The sequence below is a fragment of the Dama dama genome, chromosome 11, assembly GCF_033118175.1.
Source record: "Dama dama isolate Ldn47 chromosome 11, ASM3311817v1, whole genome shotgun sequence".
In the NCBI taxonomy this organism is placed as follows: domain Eukaryota; kingdom Metazoa; phylum Chordata; class Mammalia; order Artiodactyla; family Cervidae; genus Dama; species Dama dama.
In genome coordinates, this window is record NC_083691.1 from 63,954,968 (window position 1) to 63,963,391 (window position 8,424).

At 39.2% G+C, this 8,424-nt stretch overlaps 1 pseudogene; it reads right to left on the reverse strand.

The window, feature by feature from the left end:
- Positions 1–7,490: 7,490 nt before the first annotated feature.
- Positions 7,491–8,163, reverse strand: LOC133065320 (lethal(2) giant larvae protein homolog 1-like; annotated as a pseudogene).
- Positions 8,164–8,424: the final 261 nt, after the last annotated feature.

Genomic DNA, 8,424 nt, shown 5'->3' on the forward strand with positions numbered 1-8,424 from the left:
GCCATGGGAAGATAGAATTAAAACCAAATCTGAGTTTTAATTTCAACACTGAATTAGCCCTTGAGTTGCCAGAGGGTGACATTCCCTGGGGAACTGCACAATGAGTTTAATTCACAGCCCTGCTCCCTTTTCCGTAGAGGAAGACTGGCTTTGGGACCTACAGAGAATTTAACCACCAGATCCACTAGCATTTATTGTGTTGAGTTTGCTAACATTTAAAATCACATACGTTTTACCTCATTTAATCTTTCTCCCCAATCCTACAAGTTTGGTAACATTATAAAGAAACAGATTCAGAGAAGTTAAATTATCAAAAATCAAATAATTAGTAAGTTGAGGAGCCAGGGATCAAATGCAGATCTGATTGACAGCAAAGCCCATGGGCTTTTCACTAAATACTTCATCTCCAAAATCTGTAGAGATAATCCCTGTATAAATTTCTGCTGGGGGCATAAATGGATTGGGGTACAAAAGCGCTATAAATTTCCTTTGTCTTCAAATTTACCCATTTATGAAGCTGAGCATCGTGTTTTGCTGTCATGATACAGGAAAGAAGAAAATAGGGGAGTCAGCAGCCCAGCAATTCTGATAAAAGTTACCTTGACTCTGTCAGACTCCAGAGCTGACCTTCCCATGTGCTGAGAATCAGCATGGAGAAAGGAACTTATCTGGAGCCCCTACAGCCCTGGCATGTAGGCAATCCTGGAAGGGTATCCAGGTGTGTGTTTCGTAGAAAACAGACCAACGATGGAACCCCTGTGGGACTGTTTTCTTCTACCCTTATCCAAAGTCTTCTACCCTTATCCAAAGTTCTACGGGCTTATTTTCTTATCAGGCTAATTACAAATAATTTAACACTACAATCTGGAATGCAACTTTTATTCTTTTGTAAATTGAAACATCTTCCTTCCCATTTCTAGAACACTTGTTATCATGGCTTATAAAATCAATGATTTTTACATTTCACAAAATTTCTAAGACGATATGAACACAGGTGATGGCAAACAAAGGATAGAGGTTCAAATGAAACTCTTCAGGAGGTCAATAATTTAACACTTTCAGGAAGTAAGTGACATCAATTCTCACACAGATCACTAAGATAGATTTTGTCATTAAAAATTAATTAAGAGTTAGAAGGAATTTATTAAACAAATTATTAATATTTCAGGGTACTGCTAAATAGCAAATTAAAACAAAGCTAAAATAGCACAGAAAAAATATATTTTGTGAATAAAAATGAATTTCCACTTGACAGTGAGCTTTACCAAAGTCTAATTATTTCTAAAACATTTCAATTTGAAATCTTAATTTTTTCATCATGAGTTAACTGTAGTCTGGTTTTTTTTCCCTTTTTTTAAAAATCCAGTATTATTTGGGGGTCATGGTTTCTCTTTTTAAGAAGGAAGAATATACATACACTCATATTGACTATTTCTATTGACTTTTTTAACAAATGAAAATTGCTACAGATAATATTAAAAGAGTACATATTTTTATTTCTCTTGACCACCATGTATGATCCCTGACGACCTTCAGTTTACACACCTTGGTATTTTGGTTTATAATACTAGATGTGCATTCTACATTTATAAGTGATAAAATGTTCCATGAAATGTTGAACAGATTATAGTCTTAAGGTTCATGAGATGTTTGCTTTACATCAAATGAGTTTAAGCAACAAACTCCATAAAAAAATATGGTTTTATCGAAAAACTAGTTTGAAACACTATGCTTTCAATCCAGTCAAATATTAAAACTTGGTTCAATTAATTAAAAAGCCTGTTAAGTTCAATTTAACCACATTTGGTTGAATTAGTAACAGTAAGGTAGTGTGAAGGCTCCTAAAGGGTTTATAAGAGCCAGTTATTTGATTTCAAACATTTTTTGAAGTATTACTTATACAGGCAGAAACAAGGGGACTCACTTCTTTTTAATGCTTTCATCCATCTATCCACATATGCATGCATACATGTATGCATTCATCAAAAATTTCTTGATATTTTCTATTAAAGCACTGCAAGTTTCTTAGAGAGACATCAGACAAAATTGTGACTATTCTCAAAACAGATTAGTTGAGGATAGGCAAAGTCACAGCTGCTGAGTTCTGAATTTTGTCCTTCATGTAATTATAACATACCACAGAAAATAATGTGTGGCAAAGCTGGGTCAATTTTAAGAGGCTCTTTAAGGATGAGAAGAATAGGGGATGTAGAGATAGTGTCAGTGGGGACCATATTCTAAGACGGAGAACACAGGATATTATACCCATGAGGACACCATAGATGTAGGATTCTGGACGCAGGTTGTGAATTGAAGAATGTGAGTAGCTGGTTTGGAAGGAGTTTAGGATATCTGAAGTGCCACAGTTGCTTCATTTAGAAACATGAGTTGTTTATTTGAGCAGAGGGGAGATTATGACAAAAATTTTTGATAACAATTAGTCTTGTTCAATTAGTCCGGGTTGGAATTGAGAAATAGGAGACTACTATGACAGTCATTAGAGATGTTTCAACACAGGCTTGTGACAAATTGCAGTAATGTCAAAGGAGAATGAGAATCAAACGGGGAGTAGCCTAGATTTCTAAAATTTCTTCCAGCCATGAGCTAGAGAAGTAAGATAGAAAGCTGGGCTCTGCGTCCTGCTCTCCAGTTGCAGGCTGGTTCCAGCACTCCTGACTATACCTTGGGCAAATTACCTAGTTCTGCAAGTCCTCCAAGATTTACACATCTGAAAAATAGGAATAATTTTAGAATCTATTTCACCATGTTAATATAAGCTTTAAACAGGATAGCATGTATGAAGCCCTCAGCACAGAACTTCAAACAAAGAAGACCTCAATAAATGTTTGCCTGTACTGTTATTTAATTTTTAGATATTATGGCTCTGAACTATACTAATGGAAAGAGGAAAAAATGGGCTAGGTGGAGAAAGCAGTGTTGAGGTAGAATTCATGGGATTTAAAAATTCATCTTATCCTCAAATGTAGATCAAACCAGGGCAAAACACTAGAAGAAATGAACAAAAACTGAACATTTTAAGAATGTGTATTTATGAAGACTGGATTGCTTCTATTCAAAGTTAGAAAGAGATTAAAAAAAGAGATTTCTCTGAATTTTCTTTTCTGAATTGACAAAGTTTTAAAAACTTAAATTTATGAATTAAAATATATATTTTGTGAACAGAATTGTTTTTAAATTGTTTGCTTCAAATTAGAGGAAACAATCAGGCATTTGACTTTTTTCCATCTGAGCTAAAAATCTTAAGTCCTTTCAACATGCCTATGGACACTGAATGAGCATTCAGTATTTAGTACAACAGCATAGACTAGTGGTAGGAAGAAAGATTGTAACTAGGTGGCCAGGACACTACTTTTTATCACATCCAGGGCCCTTTTCAGATTCAGTCTACAATTAGAACAAAATGATCTATAGCTGTGTAAACAGAGTATTTGACAAATTTAAAAAAAACTGTTTAAGGGATAGTCATTTTAATAACTTAAGGCTTGTTTATTAATGACTAGGATATTTGAAAACTGCTTTTTGACTGCTGCAATAAGTAGCTTGATAGCAATGATCACATATTTTTAAAAGGACCTCTTTACCTTGAATTGAAAACTTCAGCTATTTTAAAGAAGTCATCTATAGAAGTCTTTATTAGCTTTTAATTTGTGGGATAGTGGTGTCACTTCCTTGTACTGAATGTCCTTGTTTAGACAGGTACTAAATATCAGTCACTGAACACTTCTGTGCATTGTACACTACAGTGGGAAACAAAATGAACCATGATCTAGATTTTGAACTTAGAAATTTATAACAAAAAAAAAAAAAAAAAAAAAAATTTATAACCAAACATGAATAAAACTTATACAATATGGACAAGAGAAATACGTGTTTTTTTAAACCAGTCTAAAGAACCATGGAACCACAGAGAATGAAGGGGTTAATTAATAATTAAACTTTTTTTTTTTTTTGGTAGGGGGAGAAATCTTTGCAGGATTCAGTTATTCATACTTAAGATAACTGCCCAGCACAGAGAGGATATTCAAAAAATGTTTACTAAGTAAAGTGAAAATGAAAGTCGCTCGGTCATGTCCAACTCCTTGGGACCCCATGGACTACACAGTCCATGGAATTCTCCAGACCAGGATACTGGAGTGGGTAGCCTTTCCCTTCTCCAGGGGATCTTCCCAACCCAGGGATTAAACCCAGGTCTCCCGCATTATAGGTAGATTCTTTACCAACTGAACTATCAGGGAAGCTAAGTAATCAAGGAAGCTAAGTAAATGATACTAAGTAAATGACCGACAAATTAATTTTCCCCAAACTGTGACTTAGGACAACTACTCTGTTGTTATGGTTTCAGTGGGTTGGAATTTGGAAGTTGTGCAGTTGGGAGGTTGTGGCTCAGGGCGTCTCTTGGGGCTGCAGTTAGATGAGGACTAGAGCTAGTACTAGAACTAGAAAAAGGAGGAGGCCAAGTCGCTGGGGCTGCCTAGGCACCTCTCTCCTGTAGTTTCAGCTGCCATGTGGTTTATGCTCTTGGGTGGCTTTAGGCTTCCTTGGCATGGTGGCTTTTGTGTAGTTGGGTTTTGTATACAATTTCAAGACAAGTATTTCAATTAGCAAAGCAGGAGCTTCATGGTCTTTAGTGACCTAGTCACAAAAGTCAATAGCTTTGTAAATTCCATACCCTGTTAGTCAAAAGAGGCACCACATTAATCACTTTAAAGGAAGGGCACATAGACCTCATCTTTTGCTGGGAGTAGTGTCAAAGTCACATTTAAAAACATGGGGGAGGGATGGATTAATAATACTGTGGTTCACGCTGGAAAAGTAAGTCACCATAGTGAATTTGATGTTATTTTTTAAGATATATGATGTAATGCTCTTATCTAACATTCTTTTTTGCCTTTTACTTTAAGGAATATGTCATGATATCTGAAAAAACTCAGAGATGGATTTGGAATCAGTTTTATGGAACTCCTTAATTTATACTTATTTTTGTACTTTTTTCCCCTAAATTTATATCTTTTTGTGTGCTGAGTTTCCATTTAGGCTGTGTCTATAAGACTGTGTGCTTAACACCTGCGAATAAAACAACATATCCAATTAAGTCACTACCATGACCAAAACTAAACTACTAAATCAACTCCTTGGTATCATATAACAAAAAACACAAATTGAAACAAAGAAAAACAAACAAATGTACACATGAGCAATCTCCCAAGGCAAACCAAGACACAAACTTACCACATCATTAATTTACTTTTCATTTGTCAACAAGCTGCTTTGATATGGTATAGAAGACTGAGACTTGGATTTGATTTTACCAAAATGTTTCATGAGGGTTACAACTAGATGGGTTTTATTTTATTTCACATGCAAAGGATCGCTTTCCAAGAGCTTTGTGAGATACTTGAATTATTTCAGGCCAATGTGATACCACTTGATGCACCAGAACAATTCCATCCACCTCTTTCACTGTGTATGCAACAATACCGGGAGAGTGGAAACACTGAAAGCCTATAGTATAAACTGCAAAGCCCCTGAAGACTGAGAGTATGGTGTTAATTGTCTTCTGACCATGTGACCATGAAAGCCATTCAATGGAAAATGCAAAATAACAGAAGTTCCAGTAATGTCCTCTGATTTCTGGAACTTACAACTCACAAGGCAAAATGTCAAACCCTTTATATGTATATATATATATGTATATGTATATATATATTATTTTAAATGAGAAAGATAAGAGAGCACATTTTCAAAGTTGACTCCATAATACTCTTTGGATTATAAAAAATCTGACTACTAAAAATCTGCTTTTAATATTTTCTTTTTAAAAATTAACTACCACATTTAAAGGTTTTTATATACTATGATTTGATTAGCATTTTAGGATAAGGAAGCAATCTGAAAAGAAAATATTTTGCTCTAAGTTTACCTTGATTAGTATGGGGAAAGAAGTTTATTAAAGGAATATTCTAAAAATAACATGTGAATGTATACACAGCTGATAAATAAAACACAAACTTTTATATAAGCCATTACTAAAATATTTAAACATGCACTTGTGTTTAAGGTAGAATGTTGCTAGTGGAGTCTGAAGGTTGTTTGCTGCTGAGAAACTGGGTGCTGATTTTATTTTCAAGAGGATTTTTTTGTTGTTATAAATATCTCATAGCATCACAAGAAATAATAGCTCAGCATCTATCTCTTCAACCACAAATACCTTTTCAGTTCATTCATCTCCTTCATGTGTTCTGAGCTGCTAGATTCAGACCTGGGGAAAAATATTTTTCTCTTTTTCTGCAGTATTTCTTGCTTTGTTTTAGTTACCTCAATAACTCTTTCCCTTTGTTCTGTTTTGGAAGGCATAGCCATTAAAGAATTTCACAACTTATATTTTCTGAGACTCAGAAAAGTTTCTCAGCATTTTCTCAAAGGCACATGGGTAACCTCATCACTTACGAAATGCAGGCACAAAGTCCTTAATGTTTTGGCTGAAAAGTAAGTATCGGATACCTTTCTCATAGCTCAACAACATTCTGGGTAACAATTCTGGGTATAAAGAATCATGTAAAAATAGAAGTATAATTAAAATATTTGTTCCGGCTCACTCTATTGATACTCTTGTCCCCCTTTTAAGAGACATTAAATGCTTTCCTTTTCAAAATTAAAAATCATTATTTTAAATATTAAAAGAAAGAAAGAAAGTGAAGTCGCTCTGTTGTGTCCGACTCTTTGCGACCCCATGGACTATATAGCCTACCAGGCTCCTCCATCCATGGGATTTTCCAGGCAAGAGTACTGGAATGGGTTGCCTTCTCCAGGGAATCTTTCTCACCCAGGGATTGAACCCAGGTCTCCTGCATTTCAGGCAGGCGCTTTGCTATCTGAGCCACCAAGGAAGCCCTAAATATTTAAACAGCTAATTTAAAAAAAAAAATGAGAAAAAATCTGCAAGGTACAATCTACAGGGAAATCCATCCTCCACTCTCTCTCCCGCCTACCAAAATAGCTTTAAAATGAGTGTCCAGCCCAAAACAGGCTTTAGAAAAATTATCTTTGCAAAGGGCGGGGGAAAGACGCTGTGTGGAGTGGGAGGTAGCCGGTTGCCAGCCCTATCTATTCTCTCCCCTCGGCATCTGGGCTTCAGGGTGGCCAACTGCCCGTAGGAAGGGTCAGTTTGAATCTGCCCCAGAGGCTCTGAGTGGAGTGCAGGCCGGCAACTTGGGGCCAAGGTTGGCAGGTCCCACTGCAGTCCACAGGTTAGCAGGTATTGGTCCACGAACAGGACCAGGAAGGAGCTGGGGGGTTCTAGATCCCAGCTGTCATCAGGGCAGTAGGTGGGTGGGGATAGGTCTGGCTTACCTCAATTATCAGGATGGTGAAGGCTCAAGCCCTGTCTTCCGCTAGGGTCCCTGGATTCTTCTCAGATTGCTCTACAGAGCCCACGGAATGCTTCACGTCCTCCACTGTGATGCCCCCTGTCATGTCCTGCGTAGTGTCATCTCTGGCGGCCAAGTTGGTGGACGTGGTTGAGAACACAGTTTGGCCGGCTCTGGGGTGTCACCTCTCTTGCTGCGAGCAGAATCAAGGCTTCCATTGCAGCTCTGTGGGGGCGAAGACGATGCCTGGGGTCCTGTTAGCCTGTCTCAGCTTTGGCAACTCTGGGAGCCTGCAGGAAGCATCGTGGGGCCAGCTAGTGTCCCGAGAGCCCAGCGGCTCTGTGACATTCTGGATGCTTAGGGAGAAGCATTCAAGCTCCCGTGGGGAAATCAGGCAAAACCTGGCTATGGCACTTGAAGATACAGGAGGTGATGCTGGTGTGTCTTCCTTTCGGCTACCGGAGTAGTTCACCTGGGGTCGCAGGCCAGGCACCGAGAAGATGGGGACATTGTTCAGGTCGGGGAGGTAGGCCAGGCAGGTCTCAGCACAGTCTTGGCGGGCCACGCTAGCAAATGTAGCCGGTGCCACCCTGTGCATATTACAACCCTCGTGGGCCGCCAGGTGAAGAGCTGATGAGCTGCCCCGCCCACCAGGTGAGCACAGCGCGTTCTCCCTGCACCGGCGCCAGGACCTGTAAGGCCTCGAACTGCACACAGGTGGGGCCCAGGGCGACTCTGCGCCTCCAGCACCACCAAGGCCCAACCCGTGGCGCATGCGCGGCACCTGGGTGTCCAGCCGCGTCCCCGCCTCCTCCTCCCACCGCCCCCACGGCGTCTCTTCACGTGCACGGCTAGTGCGTAGCGCACGTGGACGTCACGTGGACTTCACCCGGGAGAGCGGCCCTTTCAAGACCGTGAGTAGAGTGCGTTTGGTCAGACCAGGGCTCTTGCCGAGATAAGTTAAAGGGATCAAAACCACGACTTGTGCCCAAAGCCCCAAAGCCGTAAGGCTGTACTTGGCGGGTTGCGAGCCGGC